This window comes from Macaca nemestrina, chromosome 1, assembly GCF_043159975.1.
Source record: "Macaca nemestrina isolate mMacNem1 chromosome 1, mMacNem.hap1, whole genome shotgun sequence".
Lineage (NCBI taxonomy): Eukaryota > Metazoa > Chordata > Mammalia > Primates > Cercopithecidae > Macaca > Macaca nemestrina.
Genome location: NC_092125.1, coordinates 149,113,795 through 149,138,986, shown reverse-complemented (window position 1 = coordinate 149,138,986; position 25,192 = coordinate 149,113,795). Strand labels below are relative to the sequence as shown.

The 25,192-nt window shown below is 39.6% G+C and overlaps 1 long non-coding RNA gene across 2 annotated transcripts in view; it reads right to left on the bottom strand.

The window, feature by feature from the left end:
* LOC105482750 (uncharacterized) overlaps nt 1–24,757 on the bottom strand; it is a 38,301-nt gene extending 13,544 nt beyond the window's left edge. For both annotated transcript variants that reach the window (XR_011609163.1, XR_003018270.2), the window contains exons 1-2: nt 24,685–24,757; nt 12,432–12,640 (exon numbers count right to left, since the gene is read on the bottom strand). This is a non-coding gene — a long non-coding RNA (uncharacterized lncRNA). The remainder of the gene's footprint in view (nt 1–12,431; nt 12,641–24,684) is intronic.
* Between the last annotated feature and the right edge of the window lie 435 nt (nt 24,758–25,192).

Here is a 25,192-nt window from a genome sequence, read left to right as displayed (position 1 = left end):
TTCCATTATGAGCACTGCAGACTATTAAAAAAAATCAGAACGTTTCACTTCTTTGCTCAAAACTGCACAATATCTAAAATGCCAAATCCTTATAGAGTCTCTAAGATCCTGTCTGGTCTCATCCTCTATGACTCTACCCCATGTGTACTGCATAGCATAGCTGGAATAGAGTACATATTTTCTACTCAGGATCTTTGCAAGTGCTGTTAACTGCGCATGGAACATTCTTCTTCCATATATCCCCATGGTTTGCTCTCCTACTCCTTAACAATTTCACTCAAATATTTTACCTCTTAGGTAAGGGATTTCCTGCCACCTTATCTAACACAATAGTATTACTCCCCACTGTGGACATTACCTCTCCCCTTTCTCTGTTTTATTTTTTATCCTTAGCACTTATCACCATCTTACATAATAAATATTTTACTTTAGTATCTTTGCCAGTCCTCCCAACTAGAAAATAAGCTGTACGAGGGCAGAGTGTTTCTATTTTGTTCTCCGCAGTAAAAGAGTGCCTGGTACCTAAACAGGTACAAATATTTGTTGAATGAATTGAATGAAGCCAAATAGCACCAACTGCCTGAACCAAAAATAAATAGGAAAAAATGAAAAAATATGTAACAAATTCATTAAGCTTTAATACTTTGTACCTGCCTTTTTTTTTTTTTTTTTTTTTTTTTTTTGACAGGGTCTCTCTCTGTTACCCAGGCAAGAGTGCACTGACACGATCATAGCTCACTGCAGCCTGAATTCCTGGGCTCAAGCGATCCTCTCACTTCAGCCTCCTGAGAAGCTAGGACTACAGGCACATGTCACTGTGCCTTGGTAATATTTTAGTTTTGTAGAGACGAGTTCTCACTATGTTGCCCAGGCTAGTCTCAAACTCCTGGCCTCAAGTGGTCCTCCTGCCTCAGCCTCCCAAAGTGCTAGGAATGCAGGCATGAGCCACCACACGGGGCCAACCAATTGCTTTTGATAAAATTAAAACAATTATATAAATTGCATCCTCTGATTAGTGGATTTTTTCATTTATCCAAAGGTTTCTATCTTCTATCCCACAAAAACTCCCAAAGATGATGTAGTAAATAGCAAAAGTAGTGCTTTGCTTTTCATCCACTGTCTCTATTCCTCACCACAAACTTAAAGGTATAGTAAGAGAGATTAGGAGTAACAGCAAAAAAACATAGATAATATCAAATTGGGCAAACAGTCTCCAGAAAAAAGACGGTTTGTCTTATCAATGGAAATTATCAAGTGTGGGCACCACATGATTTTCTTTAAAGAGACACCCTTCTGGTTTGAGTTGTTGAAGCCACTGAATTACAATAGATATATATATAGATAGATATGTATACATACACACATACACGTATATATACACACTCACGTACTAGACGATAATTCTCATTACACAAGGAGGCAGTGTTGTGCAGAAAAACAAAGGTTCTACTTCCTTAGAGTCAAGACCCATTGGTGTGCTGTATTCAAGAGACCCATCTTATGTGCAAAGACATACATAGACTCAAAACAAAGGGATGGAGAAATATTAACCAAGCAAATGGAAAGCAAAAAAAAGCAGGGGTTGCAATCCTAGTCTTTGGTAAAAAAGATTTTAAACCAACAAAGATCAAAAAAGACAAAGAAGGGCATTACATAATGGTAAAGGGATCAACACAACAAGAAGAGCTAAGGATCCTAAATATATAAATATATATATATACACCAAATACAGGAGCACCCATATTCATAAAGCAAGTTCTTAGAGGCCTACAAACAGACTTTGACTCCCACACAATAATAGTGGGAGACTTTAACACTCCACTGTCAATATTAGACAGATCAACAAGGCAGAAAATTAACAAGCGTATTCAGGACTTGAACTCAGCTCTGGACCAAGTGGACTTAATAGACGTCTACAGAACTCTACACTCCAAATCAACAGAATATACATTCTTCTCAGCACTACATCACACATATTCTAAAATTGACCATATAATTAGAAGTAAAACACTCCTCAGCAAATGCAAAAGAATGGAAATCATAACAAACAGTCTCTCACACCACAGTGCAATCAAATTAGCACTCAGGATTCAGAAATTCACTCAAAGCTGCACAACTACATGGAAACTGAACAACGTGCTCCTGAATGACTACTGGGTGAATAACGAAATTAAGGCAGAAATAAATAAGCTTTTTGAAACCAATAGAACAAAGACACAACATACCAGAATCTCTGGGACGCAGCTAAAGTAGTGTTTAGAGGGAAATTTATAGCATTAAATGCCCACAAGAGAAAGCAGGAAAGATCTAAAATCGAAATCCTAACATCACAATTAAAAGAACTAGAGAAGCAAGAGCAAACAAATTCAAAAGCTAGCAGAAGTCAAGAAATAACTAAGATCAGAACAGAACTGAAGGAGATAGAGACACAAAACCCCTTCAAAGAATCAATGAATCCAGAAGCTGGTTTTTTGAAAAAAGATTAATAAAATAGATAGGCCACTAGCCAGACTAATAAAGAAGAAAAGAGAGAAGAATCAAATAGACACAATAAAAAATGATAAAGGGGAAATCACCACTGATCCCACAGAAATACAAACTACCATCAGAGAATACTATAAACACCTCTATGTAAATAAACCAGAAAATCTAGAAGAAATGGATAAATTCCTGGACACACACACCCTCTCAAGACTAAACCAGGAAGAAGTCAAATCCCTGAATAGACAAATAACAAGTTCTGAAATTGAGGCAGTAATTAATAGCCTACTAACCAAAAAAAGCCCAGGATCAGATGGATTCACAGCCAAATTCTAACAGAGGTAAAAAGAGAAGCTGGTACCATTCCTTCTGAAACTATTCCAAACAACAGAAAAAGATGGAATCCTCCCTAACTCATTTTATGAGGCTAGCATCATCCTGATACCAAAACCTGGCAGAGACACAACACAAAAAGAAAATTTCAGGCCAATATCCCTGATGAATATCAATGCTAAAATCCTAAATAAAATACGAGCAAACCGAATCCAGCAGCACATCAAAAAGCTTATCCACCATGATCAAGTCAGTTTCATCCCTGGGATACAAGACTGGTTCAACATACACAAATCAATAAACATAATCCATCACATAAACAGAACCAATGACAAAAACTACTTGATTATCTCAATAGATGCAGAAAAGGTCTTTGATAAAATTCAACACCCCTTCACACTAAAATCTCTCAATAAACTAGGTATTGATTGAACGTATCTCAAAATAATAAGAGCTATTTATGACAAACCCACAGCCAATATCATACCAAATGAGCAAAAGCTGGAAGCAGTCCATTTGAAAACTGGCACGAGACAAGGATGTCCTCTCTCACCACTCCTAGTCAACATAATATTGGAAGTTCTAGCCAGAGCAATCAGGCAAGAGGAAGAAATAGAGGGCATTCAAATAGGAAGAGACAAAGTCAAATTGTCTCTGTTTGCAGATGACATGATTGTATATTTAGAAAACCCCATCGTCTCAGCCCAAAATCTCCATCAGCTGATAAGCAACTTCACCGAAGTCTCAGGATACAAAATCAATGTGCAAAAATCACAAGCATTCCTATACACCAATAATAGACAAACAGAGAGCCAAATCATGAGTGAACTCCCATTCACAATTGCTACAAAGGTAATAAAATACCTAGGAATACAACTCACAAGGGATGTGAAGGACCTTTTCAAGGAGAACTACAAACTACTGCTCAAGCAAATAAGAGAGAACACGAACAAATGGAAAAATATTCCATGCTCATGGATAGGAAGAATCAATATCATGAAAATGGCCATACTGCCCAAAGTAATTTATAGATTCAATGCTATCCTCATCAAGCTACCATTAACTTTCTTCACAGAATTAGAAAAAAAAAACTACCTTAAATTTCATATGGAGCCAAAAAAGAGCCCATATAGCAAAAACAATCCTAAGCAAAAAGAACAAAGCTGGAGGCATTACACTACCTGATTTCAAACTATACTACATGTCTACAGTAACCAAAACAGCATGGTACTGGTACCAAAACAGATATATAGACCAATAGAACAGAAGAGAGGCCTCAGAAATAACACCACACATCTACAATCATCTGATCTTTGGCAAACCTGACAAAAACAAGTGATGGGGAAAGGATTCCCTATTTAATAAATGGTGTTGGGAAAACTGGCTAGCCATATGCAGAAAGCTGAAACTGGATCCCTTTCTTACACCTTATACAAAAATTAACTCAATGTGGATTAAAGACTTAAACGTAAGACCTAAAACCATAAAAAGCCTAGAAGAAAACCTAGGCAATACCATTCAGGACACAGGTATGGGCAAAGACTTCATGACTAAAACACCAAAAGCAATGGAAACAAAAGCCAAATTTGACAAATGGGATCTAATTAAACTAAAGAGCTTCTGCACAGCAAAAGAAACAATCATCAGAGCGAACAGGCAACCTACAGAATGGGAGAAAATTTTTGCAATCTATCCATCTGACAAAGGGCTAATATCCAGAATCTACAAAGAACTTAAACACATTTACAAGAAAAAAACAAATAACACCATCAAAAAGTGGGCAAAGGATATGAACAGACACTTCTCAAAAGAAGACATTTATGCATCAACAAACATGAAAAAAGCTCATCATCACTGGTCATTAGAGAGATGCAAATCAAAGCTGCCATGAGATACCATCTCATGTCAGTTAGAATGGCGGTCATTAAAAAGTCAGGAAACAATAGATGCTGGAGAGGATGTAGAGAAATAGGAACACTTTTACGCTGTTGGTGGGAGTGTAAATTAGCTCAACCATTGTGGAAGACAGTGTGGCAATTCCTCAAGGATCTAGAACCAGAAATATTATTTGACCCAGCAATCCCATTACTGGGTATATACCCAAAGGATTATACATTACTATAAAGATGCATGTTTATTGCAGTACTGTTCACGATAGCAAAGACTTGGAACCAACCCAAATACCCACCAATGATAGACTGGATAAAGAAAATGTGGCACATATATACCATTGAATACTATGCAGCCATAAACAAGGATGAGCTCATGTCCTTTGCAGGAACATGGATGAAGCTGGAAACCATCAATCTCAGCAAACACACACAGGAACAGAAAACCAAATACCGCATATTCTCACTCATAAGTGGGAGTTGAACAATGAGAACACATGGACATGGGGAGGGGAACATCACACACCAGGGTCTGTCGGGGGTTGGGGGACTAGGGGAGGGGTAGCATTAGGAGAAATACCTAATGTAGATGACGGGTTGATGGGTGCAGCAAACCACCATGGCACGTGTATACCTTTGTAACAAACCTGCACATTCTGCACATGTATCCCAGAACTTAAAGTATAACAAAAAAAAGACACATTTACCATATGACCTAGCAGTTTCACTCCTGCCTGTCTACCACAAAGAAATAAAAATGTATGTCTACAAAAACAATCTACAACTTTTGAAATGTTAAACTTGTTTCAGCAGTAATTCAAGTCTTTACTTCATTTAAATGGAATCTCAGGTGTCCAGGGCTTTGCCCATGATGAGTACCATGTATTTTCCTTCTGGAATTCTATCACTATCTGATTAACTCACTCTTAGACATAAAGGTATTGACAAGGTGTGCCAGGGAAATTAGAGTTACAGCTCAACAAACTCAGAAATCAGCTGGAGTAATGAGTTGTGCTTGCAAAATCAACTCTGAATTATTACTATTAGGTATATTTTCTGCATGGAACATTAATAACAAGCTAGCTTTCTTCTGCTATTAGCTTTCTCCCAACGCCATTTACTCTCTTCTCAGGTGGTGGGTGCTCCCCAAAGTAAAGTCATTTTAAATGCCACCTGCCTAAAACAAATCAAAATTAGAAGGGAAAATCTGCTACAGGACAATAATGCAATGCATCCCAAGTCCAAACAAGCTTCTGGTTCAAAGTTTTGAATAATTAGCACCACAGTCCTACTTTTTATGATACCAAAAACTGATTCCTAATAGAATTATATCCTTTTTGAAGATAGATGGTATCTCTCTTGGTGTACTCCTAAAGCCTAATCCAGGAGCCTGGGTGACCCAGTGAGTTGCATTTTCACAAACTAGTTTCTGGAGAACAGGGGTATGTGCAGAGCTCTCCCCAGACTCTTATAAATATATCCAAAGATCCCTCTTCCAATTGTTACACATCACTTCTTTTTCAATTCTCCCCTCTATATCAAATTAATGTTGACACATATTTGAATTTGATGAAAAGTAGATTGCAGGAAACTTTTCAGATATCAGGGTAACCTGAGCATGCTTTATGATTAAAAGCAGAATTTTTTTAATTGAAAACTCAAGATACTTCAAAATTCATTGAAGTTAGATATAATTTTTTTTCTATTATATGCGAATAAGACAGCTTAACCATATGCTCTTGACTAATGTTGGGGCTCAAAAAAAAAAAAAATACCTCAAAGTGAAGGCCTAAGAAGCAGTCTCAGAGCAAAGTCTCTCTCTGACCTTCTCCTGCCCTCCTGTCTCTCACCCCTCCCTCTAGTCAAGCCTAGTCTAGAAACTAGAATCCAGGGCTGGGCATGGTGGCCCATGAGTGTAATCCCAGCACTTCGGGAGGCCGAGGCAGGCGGATCTCTTGATGTCAGGAGTTTGAGACCAGCCTGGCCAACATGGCGAAACCCCGTCTCTACTAAAAATACAAAAGTTAGCCAGGCATTGACGGCGGGAGCTTGTAATCCCAGCTATGTGGGAAGCTGAGGAGTAGAATTGTTTGAACCCAGGAGGCCGCGTGTGCAGTGAACCCAGATGGCGCCATTGCTCTCCAGCCTGGGCAACAGAGCAAGACTCCATCTCAAAAAAAAAAAAAAAAAAAACTAGAATCCCTCTCCCCTAAAATGGGTCATAGAAACCAAAGCCAGCCATAAAGTCTAAAACTGTTACTCTAACCTTTCCCACCACCACCTTTCTGTGTACTAGCTGGCCATACAGAAATTAAGACCCTCATTCCAGAGAGGTCCTACCCCATACCCATGAGAACAAATCCTTTGTGGAGAGAGGCCAAGAAAAATCTGAACAGACAGACTTTGCTGAGTTTTCCCACTCAGTCCATTTGCATTAGCTCATGCCCCTTATTCTAATCACAGTTCTACACAGCTGTCCATACTTTGTTGAATCTAAGCACAAAAATGGACAGTTTTTCCTGTATCTTTGGGTTTTCATTCTGAAACCTCTCATGTCGGTAAAATTACGATCAGACACATTTTAAAAGGCAGAGATCCCTTTCTTCAGAATAAATCCCAATTTGAATCCCAATTTTTAAATAGATAGCACAAGGATATCCTGGTTGAAGTGGGAGTGGAGGCTCAGACCCCTTTGACACCCAGCATCACTGCCCCTCAGACCCCAGAAACATCTCTGTCCAACCCTAGAGTTCTGCAGGAACTGGTTTGAACCCACTGCTCAAGACATTCTTAATTTTATTGTGGGATTAAGTCAAACCACCAGAGTGATACACATTTGAATGGTGATTAGGCCCTTGTAGAATTAATTCCCTGAAAGTACTAAATCAAATGTGCTCAAATTGTATTGAGATACCTTATTTTAAAATTAAATGAAACTTAAGAAGTAACCCAAAGACCTGTGCTACCTGGAATCATATGTAGTAAAGTGGCCAAAAGTGCAGACTTCGGAGTTAGGCTGCCTGGGTTTGAATCCCAGCTCTGCCATTTATTAATTGTGTGATCTGATGCAAGTTATTTAACCTCTTGTGCCTTTGCTTCCTTATCTGTAAAAGGGAGATGAAGACAATAATATTACCTACCTCAGAGAATGCTGGGAGAAATTAATGAAATCAAGCAATTACAAGAAAGTTATTTATTATTTATAAAGAGCCATGGAAAATCCTTTCCTTTAGCCCTCAGTATTAAGAAAATTTGTCGGGCACAGTGGTTCATGCATGTAATCCTAGCATTTTAGGAAGCCAAGACGGGCAGATTGCTTGAGTTCAGGAGTTCAATACATGGTGAAACCCCGTCTCTACAAAAATACAGAAATTAGCCGGGTGTGGTGGCACGCACGTGTAGTTCCAGCTACTTGAGGGGCTGAGGCAGGAGAATCACTTGAGGAGGTCAAGGCTGCAGTGAACTGGGATTGCACCACTGTACTCCAGCCCGGGTGGGAAAGTGAGACCCTGTCTTAAAAAACAAACAAACAAACAAACAAACAAACAAACAAACAAACAAAAAAAGAAAGAAAGAAAAGAAAAGAAAAGAAAATTTATCTATACCCTGAAAACTGAATTATTTTTATTTTGAAAACATTGTAAGTTCTTCTTTTTTGTGGTAAAATGTAAAGATAGGTCTCCACTTCTCTTTCAGGGCCCAACGGAAGCACACTAGTCAATCTTTCCCACTGAAAGCACGCAAAGTCTCAGAATTTTTTGCAACAGATATCTCCAGGTAGTTACTCTTAAGAAATCAAAGTTGGCACATAAGTACAACCTACTATTCTCCCACGGCTAGAAGTACTCCTTCCAGTAATCCACCCTGTATTCTATGTGGGAGAAACAGCAAAACCAAGGAAATAAATACAGAGAAATACCAAGCATATTCATGAAATAGCAGATATTCAAGAAGTCAGTGTAAGTTTTTATTTATCAAACACTAATATTGATAAATATTAATTCTAAACAATTTAAATTTCTTTTAAATTTTAAAACATTTTACTATTCTAAACATTTTAAAATACTATTAATATTAAATAATATGAATTTCACAGTAGCCCTTTGAAGTAGATACTACTATCCTTGTCTTACAGATAAGAAAATGGAGGCAAAGAGAAGTTAAGAAGCTGCTCAAGATCACACAGCTAGTAAATGGTAACCCAGGCAGTCCAACTGCAGAGGCCAACTTTCAACAACCCTGTGACAATGCTTCTCTTTGAGGGTAAGAAAGAGACAATGTCAGAGCCAGACTTTAGGGGCATTAACCTGCTAGGAGGAAGCAGGATGAACTAGGAGGGTGAACAATAATAATTACTATTACGTGTTAAACACTTATTATATGTTAGGCACTGTACTGAGTATTTTACATATGTTCTTTAATTCTCACAATTATTTGAGATCAACACAATCATTATTTCCATTTTAAAGATAAAGTAATTAAGGAACAAAGAGATTAAGCAATGACACCAGATAGTAACTGGCAGAGCTAGGACTCAAACCCAGTTCTACCTGACTCTAAACTCACATTCTTAACTATTCACAAGATATGACTTTAAGTTACATATGTGAAAAATAATAGGAATGAAAAAGTAAAACCAATGCAGGACATATTGTGAAGGAGGAATCCATGAAGTTTAGCAACTGTTTCAGCTGTATCAGAGAAAGGGGAGGAGTCAGAGATTACTAAGGTTTGAAGGGTGAGTAACTTGAAGAAGTGACACTGTTCAAAGAAACAGGAAAGTCAGAAAGAGCCAAGCTTCGGAGAGGAAGATGAGTTCATACTTAGACAACCCTCATTTCTAAGCAGGGAAATACTGTATGGAGAAGAGAGCTACCAATTTCATGTTAGTTTATGCCACTCAGCCATCCAGATTCTCCAAACCCCATACAGAGACTCCTGGTTCTTGTCTGCCTGAACAGATTTTTCTGACCTCCTCTACTATTTGAACAATCAGCCCAATTTTAAAAGTTAAGTCAGAAGGAAAAATTAAAAAGAGTGATTAAAAAAGGGGTCTTTAAAAAAGGGGGGCCTTTTTTCTCCAGGAGTTTCTGGTCTGTGCTTAATTCTAAAGCAACCAACACATGTCTCTGTACAACAGCCAGCAGCATTTTGGCTCAAGATATTCATGGATTATCATAATAGGCAATGCTAACTAACTTAGCAGAAATAAGAATTTAACACTTTTGTGAGAACTACTGCTTACTCTACACCCACCATGATCACCAAAAGTTTTCTCTGAGAAAAAAACTCATGATTTGTGGTTAGAATGTCAGGTTTCTGCCATTAATTAGTTATGTGACCTAAGAAAGTAACTTGATTTTTCTGTGCTCATGTAGTTCCCTCCTCTATTAACTGAGTGGGTTGGCTATATTCAATTTAACTCAGATTTAACTAACATTTACTCAGCCGATGCTAGGATTCTTTCTAACACTTTATATTCCATTTTTCAAAATGGTAGAAAGAGGCAAAAGGTCTTGAGCCTTTGAGAGCTGAAAGCAGTGCTGTAGTTCATTTCATGCAATTCTCTTAGTTTATAAACCAAGAAAGTGAGACCCAGAATCTTGACTTATTGTGGATAAAAAGCTAGTTAGCAACCAAGTCCAATCTAGAACTGAGCCCTGATTTGCCTTCTTGGGCTTTTCCTGCTATACCACAGTGTCCTTTCTACCCTGCTAGTTTAGGAAGGTTCGTCTTAGATCAACTCAGAATGAGTTACAAAAGGAAAAAATACAAAGCCTGGCTGATCTGAGAGAGATTTATGTGTTGGATTTAAGTTCTTATAAAATAAAATCCCATAACACTTCAACTGCAACATAAAAGTATTAGGCTGTTACATGCTTTTTATAGCACAGTATAATGGCTAAAGCTTAAGGCAGAACTTCTGTTCTTACTGCCATAGACACAGCCTAACTTCCAAAAGTTACTCTGAAGTTGTGAATCTTAAGACAACAAAAGAAAGGTGATGGTGCCCCTACCCACCCCCCGCCAACCTGGGTAGCTCACTAGGCCAAGTCTGCATTTGGTGCCTACTTTTACTTTGCCACTAGAGGAGCAAAGGAGGTAAAAGATGTTCAGAGCCAGGTAGACAGGAAAGAAGGGCGGTGAGGGAGGATGCCAGCCAAGCCCTTCAACAGCATTGCAGATCTCCATCTCTAATTCCCCATCTCTTGACTTCTGGCTCTAAGAAGCATACAAAAATAGGGGAACAACAAACACAAAAGTCAAAAACAGAAACTCCAGTGAGAGTTGGCGTGGCACCTGCCATAGGCAGAAGTACACACTGCCTACCCCAAGAGCTAGCTCTGCTCACAACTTCCTTGCTGAGCTGTGAGGTTTAATAAGACCACCTGGTCAATGCCTTAGGTTCCTTAGACACAGGCATTAAATGAGCACAGAAAGACTAATAAATAGAACTAATTCATTATTTTTCTAAATAAGAGTCTTTCTACCTTATAAACAGGAGTAAAAATGAAAAAGATACATTTAACCACATTCAGCTAGGCACGGTGGCTCACACCTGTAATCCCAGCACTTTGGGAGGCTGAGGTAGGCAGATCACCTGAGGTTGGGAGTTCAAGACCAGCCTAGTTGAAATCTCTCCCTCTTTATTTTCCAAGTGCTTAATTTAATAAATGCTTGTTAGCCCAGGCGCAGTGGCTCATGCCTGTAATCCCAGCACTTTGGGAGGCCGAGGCAGGCAGATCACCTGAGGTTGGGAGTTCGAGACCAACCTGACCAACATGGAGAAACCCTGTCTCTACTAAAAATAAAAAACTAGCTGGGCATGGTGGCATGTGCCTGTAATCCCAGCTACTTGGGAGGCTGACGCAGGAGAATCTCTTGAACCCAGGAGGCGGAGGTTGCGGTAAGCTGAGATCGCGCCACTGCACTCCAGCCTGGGTAACAAGAGTGAAAATCCATCTCAAAAATAAATAAACAAATAAATGCTTGTTGAATGAATAATTAATATTTGGGATAATCTGTGAGAATCAGACAAATTATACATACTGTCTGTGAGCCATATAGAATCTAAGATAAAATGTATGAATTTAATTAATCCTTGAATTTTTACCTCCATTTCCTGTCAAGTCTCTTTTTCACTTCTGCCAGCCTGCTGCAAAATAAAATAATTTCCTAGGAAGCTTTCTTCCAAGGCACAGAGTATAAAATATCAACAAGGCCAGTCACAGTGGCTCACGCCTGTAATCCCAGCACTTTGGGAGGCCAAGGCAGGCAGATCACGAGGTCAAGAGTTCAAGACCAGCCTGGCTAACATGGTGAAATCCCGTCTCTACTAAAAACACAAAAATTAGCTGGGCATGATGGTGGGGGCCTGTAATCCCAGTTACTTGGGAGGCTAAGGCAGGAGAATCGTTTGAACCCAGGAAGCAGAGGTTGCAGTGAGCCAAGATCACACCATTGTACTCCAGCCTGGGCAACAGGACAAGACTCCGTCAAAAAAAAAAAAAGAAAAAAGAAAAAGAAAAAAAAAAACAACAAAAGAGAAAGAGGCCCTTATAAACAGAAAAGAAGAGGGAGAGCCTGGTAGTGATCACCCTCATTCAGTGAAGTCCTACAGTTAGAGACCTCGTGCCTCTATGCCAAGCATCAAATGTTTAATGACCCAATAAAGTAGCATTTCAAAAACCAACACTAAACAAATTAATAACCTGGCTGAACACTTACTTCAAGGAGGTTCAGAGTTGGCCCTCTGGAGCATGGCCTTGGGGGTTCCATGTTGGTTTACGTTCATCTGGACCCGGTGCAGTACTGCTGACTTTCAGTCAGTGGCAACTTCATTTTCATAGTGTCCTGGGTGGTACAGCCTGAGGAGGGGCGGGTCAGGCAAACAGGTGTTTCGTAATGCGGTCAGGTACAGAGCAAGTCCTTTGCCTCTGGAAAGTAAAGTTAAAAGGATAAGAGATTATGAGAGAAATCCACTATAGCATCAAGAAATGGTAGCAAATGTGGAAATGTGGACATCAAAGCCTGGGTAATTAGTAAAGCAAATCTCCAAAGAATAAAATGGATGAAGTCATCTTTCACATTCCCCTTCTAAGCTGACTGGATGAAAGAATAAAGGGATTTATTATTTTATCAGGAAATCAAAAAAGAGAGAGGGAAAAAAGAAATATCAGCATGTCACAAGCATTTGCTAGCAAAAATAATGCTAAATTTGTCTCAAGGTAGCTTCCACTTAGAAGGCAAACCTATAATAAAAGGAACGAAATAGGCTTTCTTTGCCATCACTCAAGCAAACTACCATTTATATTACTACCAGCTACATTCATATCCAAAGAAAACAGATGAAGTCAAACACAAGTTTTCAAATACTACCAAGGATACACAGGTAAAAAGAAATCACAGGCCAGGAGCATTGGCTCGCACCTGTAATCCCAGCACATTGGGAAGCCAAGGTGAGAGGATCGACTTGAATCCAGGAGTTTGAGACCAGCCTGGGTAACACTAGGAAACCTAGTGTTTTAAGGAAAAAAAAATTTAGCCAGGCATGGTGGCATGTGCCTGTAGTCCCATCTACTCAGCAGGACGCTGAGGCAGAAGCATTGCTTGAGCCCAGGGGTCAAGGCTGCAGAAAGCCATTATCAAACTGCTCCACTTCAACCTGGGTGACAGAGTGAGACCTCATCTCAACAAAGAAATCACAGCAAGCAAACTACAAACATGAACAAGAATAGAAAGTGGTTCTGTGGGGTCCAGAATATAAGCTACTTCCATCATGAGGATAGTAGTAAGAGGTGGGTCCAAATCTTGATTCCCATCTTTGGTTATCCTCTCAAGCAGTCCCCTGTAAGAGGGATAACTTCACTACTTAGTAATGACAAAGCAATTTGAAGCAGTTCTCTGTTTAATTAAAGGAATCCAAATACTGTAATAATGAGCAATAGCTCTAAGATGCATATTAAAATAACATTCAAGACCATTGTGACTTTTGTGAAATGGCCTCTAACACAACATGCAGCTGAAACATCATGTATCAGAATGGTTTGGGAACGGGAAATGGATGGGGGAACGGGGGTGCAGGTGTATGAGGAGAGAAGGCATAAGTGCCCCTTTTTTAGTATTTTATTGTCGTTGTTGACTAATTCCAATTGTTTGCTTTTGAATGCTTAAAAATATTTGAAGGGTATTGATTCCACCTTCTCTTTCAAATTTTCAATTCTCTCTCCAACTTCCTTTACTGGCTTTCCCTTCCTTTCAGTGCCTTTATTCTCCCTGTTTGCCTCAATCTTCTCTGTACTGCAAAGTTCCAAGTTTCTGTGGCAGAGAAATAAATTAGGTAAGGAGAGGGAAAGAGAGCGTGATCAGGATTAGAGGAAAACCCATTTTAGCTTCCTTGGTCCCTGATTCTATCAGAACATCTATGTAACCTGGTGAAAATAATTGCAGAGTGTGGCAGTCATGGAAGCTTAGGAAAGAAACTCCACCATTATAAATTCCAGCCAAGAAACATGTTAAAACATTCAGTCATTTATTGCACCCACATACAATCCACCATCTGGATTCACATTACATAAAAGCATACAGAAAGCTTTGCAGGCCAGAAGTTGAAGGTGTGCACGAAAAAGTTGACTAAATCACCCCTAGCCAGTGACTGAAAAGCCAGTGTTGCAGATGAACAGGCTGTGTGATGGGAAGTGTGGCTTCTGATAGCTCTTTCGGATGATTTGAAAAATGCATGAAGATTGTTCATCTTCAGATACAAGCATCATCATTGCTGATATTACAGTGACTAAAAGAGCTACTGTGTACCCAGGAACCCAATACATCAAGTAGTAAATTTATACTCCCCATCTGTGGGTAAAATATAAAACAAAACATAAAAACAAAATGATTATAAAGAATGATAATAAAGATATGTTGAAAGGCACCATCATTTTTATTACTAAGCTACTGAAGTATTGTGAATTGTTAACTTGCTTTACTTTCTTCCTTTGTGCCTTTTCATTTTTGTTCTATCTCCAACCTGCACCTCCCATCCCCCAACATTCAAGCACATAGATAATTATGTGTTTATTATCTGAGTAGCTTTGAGGCAGGATGGGAAGCAGAAGAGGCCTGCAAGTCTTTCTCATTATTCTTCCAAAGTCTTGGGATAACACAGGCGTTTTTGTGAAGGAGATGTTCCTATACTAAACATAAAAAAGTGTCGTGATCAGAAATATAAAGTTAAAAGGACTTTCACAAGTAGAGATTCCTCCTGTTCCAGGTTGGTGACTGAGGGGAGAAGAGAAGGAGAATGAAGAAGGTCTACAGGTTCTGAGAGCAAAGCAAGTGTGAGTCCATTTCTTGCCAGCACACAGGTTCAGCACCAAGGCCCAGAGAGATAAAGTCTGCCTGCTGTGTCTAGGCCGATAGGAGTACAACAACCTTAGTACAAATTTTCCAGCAATTTTCAGCAGATAAAAGTAAGTTGATCATCCTCCCAGGTGATACATAAATTAAGGTTCGTAGCTTAGAAACAAACTGCACCTGACTTGAGCAGAATTTGTTACCTCAAGCAAACATGGAATTTACTGGAACATTATGGGGAAGTTCAGGAAATCAAAGGCAATCTGGGAACACCTAGCTTCAGAAAATGAAATAACTTCGGTAACCTGGATAACTAAAGGGCAGCACCATCCCCTTGGGGTGCTGATACCAGATGGATCAAACCTAATCTTGCCCTATCCTTGAGTCACCCCTCACAAAATTTAAATTCCTGAAGGAGTTGGAAGACCCTTGCTTAGATCCCTTTCCCAACCTTCAGCCAAGGAGGGTAAGACAATTTATTTCACAGTGGTAGGACACTGTAGGCATTGGGGGTGGGTAAGTCCCCAAAAGAAAATCAGGTGCTATTACAAAAAAAAAAAAAAAAAAAAAAGAATGGATGCTGAGTAGGCATAAAAAACATATGCTCACTGCAAATGGCCACTTTAGAGATATAAAAATCTCATATATTTAATTACTTTTTAATACATTGCTTATGTGTGAAAATCAATTGGAAGAAGTTGGAGTTCAATTTGTCTGAACACTAAATTCATTGTGTCATTCCTGCTTCTAACTATTTATTGGCTCACCATTACCTCCAGTAAAGCTCCAAATTCCTTCATTTTCTTTTTTTCTTTTTTTTTTTTTTTGAGACGGAGTCTCGCTCTGTCGCCCAGGCTGGAGTGCAGTGGCCGGATCTCAGCTCACTGCAAGCTCCACCTCCCGGGTTTACGCCATTCTCCTGCCTCAGCCTCCCGAGCAGCTGGGACTACAGGCGCCCGCCACCTCACCCGGCTAGTTTTTTGTAATTTTTAGTAGAGACGGGGTTTCACCGGGTTGGCCAGGATGGTCTCGATCTCCTGACCTTGTGATCCGCCCATCTCGGCCTCCCAAAGTGCTGGGATTACAGGTTTGAGCCACCGCGCCCAGCCAATTCCTTCATATTCTTCTAGTCTCTCCTACTCAACCCTTCTCAACTTTAATTCTCTTCCTTCCCTGCACCTATGTCCCCATAATATTAAGGGATTTGCATTTCCTTGAACATATTATCCTGTCTCATGTTTATGACTCTTTACACATGCTGCTCTCTATGTTCAGAATCTCCCTCCCTATTCCTTGTCTTCCTGGAGAACTTACTCAATTCAAACACCTCCTCTTCAGGGAAACTTCTAGGGTACCCTTTTCTCCCTAACACTCTTTCCCCCACCATTTTTTTTTCTTCATCTCAGTTTCCCCACTATATATCTTGCACATGCCTCTAGTTTTTATTTTACTGTGTTATAATCATTTGTTTTTATGTTTGTCTCCCCTACAAGTCTGTGAGCTTTTAGGGACAGGTTCTGAAAAAATGGGTGTTAAATGAGTGAAAGAACTAATGAACTTTCCAATCAGACACTGTCTTAGTCCATTTGAATTACTATAAAGGAATATCTCAGGCTGGCTAATTTATTTTATTTTATTTATTTATTTTTGAGACTGGCCCAGGCTGGAGTGCAGTGGCATGATCTTGGCTCACTGCAACCTCCACCCCCCAGGTTCAAGCCATCTTCCTGCCTCAGCCTCCCGAGTAGCTGGGACTACAGGCACCCACCACCACACTCAGCTAATTTTTGTATTTTTGGTAGAGACAGGGTTTCACCAGTTGGCCAAGCTGGTCTCAAACTCCTGACCTCAAGTCGTCTGCCCACCTCAGCCTCCCAAAGTGTTAGCATTACAGGCATGAGCCATCGCACCTGGCCTGGGTAATTTATTTTAAAAAGAGTTTATTTGCCTCACGGTTCTGCAGGTTGTACAAGAAGCATGGTGATGGCGTCTCCTTCTGGTGAGGGCTTCAGGCTGTTTCCACTCATAGTAGAAGGTGAAGGGGAGCCAGCTGTGCAGAGATCACATATCGAGAGAAGCAAAAAAGGAAGCAAGAGAGAGGAAAGGGAGAGGCCACGTCCAACAACCAGCTCTCCTGGAAACTAAGAGAGTGAGGACTCATTCATTACCATGAAGATAGCACCAAGCCATTCATAAGGGATCTATCCCCATGACCCAAACACCTCCCAGTAGGCCCCACCTCCAACCCTGAGAATCAAATTTCAACCAGAGGTTTGAAGGAGTCAGATAAACCAAGTTATAGCAGATGCCAACATTCCCCAAGGGCCCGCTTTGCCTGGAATCATGCATAGCAGGTGTAGTAAGGAAGGATGTTTACTAAAGCAGTAGCTCACTACCAGCGGTGTGCAGATCATCAGTGGGGAGGGACACATAGTTTCATTAAAATTTCCAAATATTCACTCTCCTTAATCCCCATGTTCACTTGCAAGCTTAATGTACCAATGTACCATTTTCTGCCTCCCTTATTTGCCCATATTGTTTCTGCAAATTTTTATCTATCTTCATTTCAGATCTGTAGTGGTAAAGTCTATACTCCAAAATACTATATGCTTAATTACTAATGAAATACTTGGTTTTATATAATGACTCATTTCATAGCATAGCCCCTAAGAATATGGGCTCAGGAACCAGATGGCCTGGGTGTAGATACTGGCTCTGGTTGCATGACTCCACAAGACATTTAACCTCTCTGTGCCTCAGATACCTAATCTATAAAAATGAGGCCCCTAATAGTACCCAACCCATTAGATTGGTGAGAGGATTAACTCAGTCACAGATGCAAAGCACACAGAACATTGTTTGATCTTAAAAAGAGCTAAATAAATGCTAGTTGCCATTATTATTCCAATAAAATGTACTCCCTACCATAGTATCACAATGTTTTTAATCACTACAATAATCCAGTAAATGAGAAGTATAATAATAGAATGTACGTAAGCAGGAGTTGTATTTGTTGCCACCATAGTAGGATCCAAGTTCTTTAGTGAAGTAATTTTCAGGACATAAGAAACAATTCAAAACCACTGCAATAGAGAATTACCCTTAAGGAATCAATAAATGAATGAGGGAATAGGATAAACAGAATACCAACCTACCCAGCAACATTTCAACATACCTTTTCGTGCAAGAGGTTAGTAAGGGGGAAATAATTAAATATGATTCAAAAGAGGTTACCTAATTTGAAGTAGCGAGAGAGGAAGGGAACTGCCCTTTAGGAGGAAAGCAGTAGTTAAAAGAGTCTTGGCTGGGAGCAATGGCTTACGCCTGTCATCCCAGCACGTTGGGACGCTGAGGTGGGCAGCTCACTTGAACTTGGGAGTTCAAGACCAGCCTGGCCAACACGGCGAAACCCTGTCTCTATGGGGAAAAAAAAATTAGCAGGGCATGGTGGCGTGCACTTGTAGTCCTGTTGTAGTCCTGACTACTCCACTGAGGTGAGAGGATTGCTTGAGCTTGCGAGGTCAAGGCTGCACTGAGCTGAGAACGCACCACTGTACGCCAGCCTGGGCAACAGAGCAAGACTCCATCTTCCCCACCCCCTGAACTTTGTGAAAAACAATTTTGCCCCACCTAGCTTGGGGAATTAGAACTAATTAATGAGTCCACTTACTTCACGAATTAGTATTTACGTTTTCAGTCAGTCTTATTTCTTGGGATCAGAACTACAAGGTTTACTAATCAGATACATGTCAGAGAGTCCCATCTCATTTATAATAGTCCCCCCGCCTTATGCTGGGGATACGTTCCAAGACCCCCAGTGAATGCCTGAAACTGCAGATAGTACCAAACCCTATATATACTGTTTTTTTTAAATTCATACATACCTTTGGTAAAGTTTAATTTATAAATTAGGCACAGTAAGAGATTAACAACAATGACTAATAAAATAGAACAATTATAACAATATACTGTAACAAAAGTAATGAGAATGTGGTCTCCCTCTCTCTCAAAATATCTTATGCTGTATTTACCCATTTTCAGACCATCGTTGACTTCAGGTAAACGAAAGTGCAGAAAGCAAAATCACAGGTAAGAGGAGACTACTGTCCTTAGAAACTGACTTCTGTTAAAGAATATTTAAATAATTTATCCTTTCATCACTAGGTCTGTAAGTCCAGTTGAAATTAGGGCCATACAAAACTGACTGTCCTGATTTTCTAGGCATGCTGGTCACTTTGATGTTTTATAATGAGATATGTTATAGTTGTTCAGGAGTTTCCAACTTTATTTCTATGGGAAGATGCTTAGAAATCCAAACTTTCTTTGTAGTTTTTGCTTATTACAAGTTGACTAAGGACATTGTATTTTATGGCAGTCTTGAAAATAAGCCCTAGCACTAAAGTCTATGGTCAAAGATAAAGTGATCTTAGTGAGAACCAAGCCTTTAAACTACTAAGATCACTGAAATCCTTTGCCCTCCTTCCTAACCTCATAGGGTTAGCTTTTGGTCTTGCACTCTCAGCCTCAAGTGATCCTCCTGCCTTGGCCTCCCAAAGTGCTGGAATTGCAGGTGTAAGCCACTGCACCTGGCCTATTTCAGCAAATGTGGAACAATACATGGGGAAAGAGACATGTTACCTTGGAAAATGTCATAGGTAAAATGGAATTTGAAATTTGAAGGCTTTTAAGATGACCATAAAGCAGTAATAGTGAATGCTCTTTGTTAGGATGTGTATTAATGAGTAAACTAATACTCATTAGTTAGGATGTGTATTAATGAGTAAACTAATACTGGCTACAAAAAAAAAAACCCTCCTGTTTTAGCACTTAAAATGTTTTAAATCTTCATTTATGTTTAAAACAGGATATTTCTGTGTTGCCCAGGCTGGAGTGCAGTGGTGTGATCATAGCTCACTGCAGCCTCAAACTCAAGCGATCCTCCTGCCTCAATCTCCTGAGTAGCTAGGACTACAGGTGTAAACCACCACACCCAGCTAAAAAATTTTTTTTTGGTAGACACAGGGTCTCACTATATTGTGGTAGACACAGCCTCACTTGAGGTTGTGGGCTTTTAAGATGACCATAAAGCAGTAATAGTGAATGCTCTTTGTTTTTAGTATAGCTAAAATCTCTCCCTACAACTTCACCTCTACTATACAAATGGGTCAGAAACTCCCTCAATTTCCACAAACTGAAACCTATACATCTACATAAAATTTTACCAACCCTTTCCTGCTTTCCTTTTTCCCTAAGGCCAGTTTCTCCTGCTGTGCTCCGAATTCCACCCTACCTGCCTTCTCTCTTGCATGTTCAATTCCTGCTCCTCCTGGTCCCCCATACTGGATCCTTCCTATCAGCTTTCAAACATAGTCTGATCCATAAAGATACTCCCTCAACCCCACTTCCTTCTTATGCTATCACCCTATCCCTGTCCTCCCCTCCACAGACAAACATAAAGAATGTGTCTGCTCTCTACACGTTTTTTGTTGTTGTTGTTTTTGTTTCTGTTTTTGTTTTTGTTTTTTGAGACAGCGTCTCGCTCTGTCACCCAGGCTGGAGTGCAGTGGCGCAATCACAGCTCACTGCAATCTCCGCCTTCCAGATTTAAGCAGTTCTCCTGCCTCAGCCTCCCGAGCAGCTGCAATTGCAGGCATGCACCACCACACCCAGCTTATTTTTGTATTTTTAGTAGAGACAGGGTTTCACCATGTTGGCCAGGCTGGTCTCAAACTTCTGACCTCGTGAACCACCCTCCTTGGCCTCCCAAAGTGCTGGGATTATAGGCATGAGCCACCACACCTGGCCCACATTTCTTCTTAAACTCACTTTGATCTAACTTACATTTCCACTTGCCCGAACTGACTGTCACTAAGATGCCCACATGGTCTCCAGGTTGTTAAATCCAATGGATATTTAGTTCTCAGCTTACCTGACCCTTTAGCACCCTCCTTGTTTACCTTCTACCATTCTTTCTTAGTTTCTTTTGCCAACTTTTCCTCCTCTATTCAGCCTTTAATTGTTGGAATTCCTTAATACTAGACCTACTGTTCTTACTCTATGCCCTCCTTAGGGAGTTATATACCTATTGATGCCCTTGATTATTATCTATACACCAGTAACTCCCACAGTTATACCTCTAGCTCAGACTTTTTGGAGCTCCAGGCTACATGTCCAAGTGCCTATTTATAATTTTAGTTATATGTTCAAAAAGTACCTCACACTTGAAATGTGCAAAATCAAATTCAGGGCTTCCCTTCTATCCTAACAACTTAATCCTCTTGACTTTTCCCTATCTCACCATCCTTCCATTTTCTCAGTCAGAAATGGGGAATCATCATTGACTCTCTTCTCCCACATTTAATAATTCAGGATGGTAAACTGTTCTTTTCCCGTGTTCTCAGAATTGCCGCCAGTGCTCCAAAGCTGAAGACAATAGACATCAAGGAACCCCCATCATTTAAAGAGAATCGGTGAGCTACCGAGAGGCAACAGAACTGGCATTGCTCCTCCAAGCATCAGTCTCCCATCCTTTCCTCCTCCCTACTGCGTTATCTACATATTATGTGTTGTACGTAAACTAGAGGAACATACGGAGTCACTGGGGACAAGTAATGTGGCTCTTCCTCTCCCTCAAAGCCAAGTTAAGGAACCCAGTAAAATTACTTGTAAGAACTAGATATACCCATGTGAAGGAGATAAAAGCAACACATTGTTGGGTTGGACATCTATGTAGGCAGTGGAGTTGCTAATCTGCTCTCAGCACTAACCCAAACAGGAGAAAAACAAGTACTGGAGAACAAAAAGAAGTGGCACCAGTTGAGGTGCCACTTGGAATGGAGCAAGATGCTTGGATTTTCCAGAAGACACTGAAGAAGAAAGCCAAGCTTGAAGTTAATTGCTGGTACCTGCCCAAGGGGGCTGTGCACCAAATGATGGGACCCCAACACCAAGAGGCTAGGGAGCACATTGCTAAGGAAGTTATCAGAAGAGGTGGGCCTGTCTCACATCAGGGAATTGTGCAGAGTCCCTTGTATGGTTTCCTGAAGAATGCCTCATCAGATAGCGGCAGCATGCAGATGCCTTCCAAACCAAGTATATCAACAGCAGCTCACATTAAGTGGGAGACATTTGTGACTTGTCCCCAGTCCTCCACTCAGCTCCACAGGCCAGGGAACAAAGCAAAACCTATAATAGAGAAGAGTAAAAGCACAGACCATCTGCCCACTCCACTTCCAAGGATGTCCCTCAGTCCTTGACACATGATTGGACTGGAAGGACACTGAGGGAAGGGTGAAGGAAAGGTTTAAGTTGGACATATATAAGATAGGACTAGATCAGACTGGACTTTTAATAACAGAAAGTAATACAGAAGCTACGATAATCTGCTGAAGATTTTAAGGAATTTGAAGGGAAATATTATCAGCACATTTGAAGACTGTGGTCAGCAACAAAACTAGAATCTTTTTATGTTTAAACTGCACTGAGTTCAGTCCCTTCAATCACTTGGCTACACAATCAATCACAGAGACACCTCTCTAATAGTACTCTTGATCCTCCCCATACTACAGCTAGAGTGCTCTTTCAGACACAGATCTGACCATGTCACGCCCCTACTTAAACCCTCTTAATGGTATACCATTAACATACCTAGGATAAAGATCTCAATCCTTCCACTACCCCAAAGCCCTGCTTACAGACTCATGGATATGCCTCCACTCTCTCTGTACTCCGTCCACATTGGTTTCTCAGGGCCTCGGGCATACCAAATTGAGCCTTCACGTATGCTATTCCACCTGGCAAAACATCCTTCCATACTCCTCCCCTCCTATCCAGTCCATTCGATATCAGCTCATAAATCACTTTCTCAGGAAAGTCTTCCTGAACTAAGCAGGTGTTTCCTTATTATAGACTCTGAAGACACAGCACTCTCCTTCATAATACCAATTATAATAATGATATATCTTTATATAATCATTTTTCAGATGTCTGTCATTTCCAGTAGTCTGAAGAAAGACTCCAGGTGTTTTTACCTACCTTTGTATTCCTGGTAAATAGCACAGGAGCCATCATTGAGAATGCATACAAAAAATATTTGATGAATAAATACATAAATGAAATTACATGAGTTTACTCAAAGTTATTGAGTAGGTCTCCAACTGAGGCATCACTGGTCTTCTCTTATCCTGAGTATCAGCAACTAACGAGATAGGGCTTGCCCTCAGCTCAAACATGAGGCAGGTCCACCTTAGTTCTTGTTTTCTTTGGGAAATCTTCTGATTATAATAACAAATACTAACAATTGGAGATATTTAGTGAGAACATATGAGTGCTAGATAGATTATGCTAAGAGCTTTTCTATGCATTTTTGATCTCATCTATTCATCACAACAAACCCATAGGCTAGGTGATTTTATTATCTACATGTTTACAGAAGAAAGAAACAGGGGCCTAGAGAAGTTAAGGGACTTGCCCAAGATCACACAGCTACCGAGGATGAGCTGGGACTGGAATCCAGATCTGGCTGATTCTAAAACCTGTGTTCTTAACCATTATAAAACACAGCTTCCAAAACACAGGGATCTCTCCTTACTTAAGATCACAGCACTTACTCAGCATTTACTGGTAGAGACAATCTTCTGACACCTACAGCACTGCTCTTTTCCAATGCCATTCAATGCCTGGACTGAGATCTAAGATTTAATGTCTGTATATTTTGGTTCTTCATTAGATGTTAAGTTCTTTGTGGAGAGGGGTCTTTACTGTGCTGTGCATCTTTGGTTTCCTTACAAGGTCCATTTCTGGTTTGAATGCTCAAAAATATTTGTAGTATGAATCAATATATGAGTACCAGAACAATCTCACTTAATAGTTTATATAGATGAAATATGCTATATTCATTAAACACAATTCCAGGTTTAGGGAGATTTCCATTTTTAATGAAGATGCCTGTGGATCAATACCGTGACTCCTATTTTAATATGGAATATAATAATACAATGTGCCCCTGGAAAGGATTACACACTATATGTCCTTATCTAGAACAACAAACCTTATGACCTCTTTATGTTAAATGTTGGTTTCACAACAAATGCAGAAATGTTCATGTTAGATTTGAAACAGAATATAAAATAGATGGTACATTTTATCAGATTACATGTAAAGTATGTTAGGTCACATCTTCACTTTGTAGAAGGCTAGAAGACACAGTTTTCTGGCAGTTCAGTGTAATTCAAATCGTAACCTCCTTTTATCAGCTCAAATAGTAAACCTTCCTGTGAATGATTTGAATGTAAAATCTTAAGTATTTGAAAACTATTTTATTCCTGAGAAAGAAACCTGGAAGAAAAATCGATAATTTTTCTGGCCTCTGACCAACAATATCGTAACTGTGTCAACCAAATAATTTCCAATGTATTGCTTCCCCACAGGAAATCAAAGATAATTTTCCCACTTTTTATAATTGGAAACCCCTGAGGTAAGTCTCCCTAGTTTAATTACAGAAATAGGAAATGATATATCAAATATATAATCTTTTCCTTAAATTCATTTTGCTAAAATTATATCAAGCTCTACTGTCTCTACAATAAAAAATAGAAATCATTAAATGAAAAACAAATATTGCTCTTACATTCACTGCTCCAAACTTCACGCATCTGTCTCTTTTAAAGGATCCATATGGCACAAAGTTCAGCTTTCTTCCTTAACAGAGTTAAGAAAATGAGTTACGTGCACGTGTATGGGTTTGCATTCATTTAATAATTTAAGTAATACAGATCTAAAGATACGCCACATGATTAGTTTAAAAAGTAATAATTAAAAATTACAATTTGTAGTTTAATCTGGGTACTATTTTTAATCTCTTTGAATTTCCATTTTCCCACTGGAAAATGATAATTCCTGCTTTGCATCTGTTTTATAGGAATTTTAGAAAGATTGAGATTATATATTAGAAACATTTTGAGAATCTCTAATGTTAGATGTATCAAATTCTTGGTATCTTTTTTAGTTTTATTTTTCTGTTTTACACAGAACTCAGTCCCAATTCTGGGTATCTTTACGTAGCTTTGGCTTTAGTTCACATAATACTATAGAGGAAGATAAGAGAGATACATGGTCCTTTCTATTACAGCTCTTTG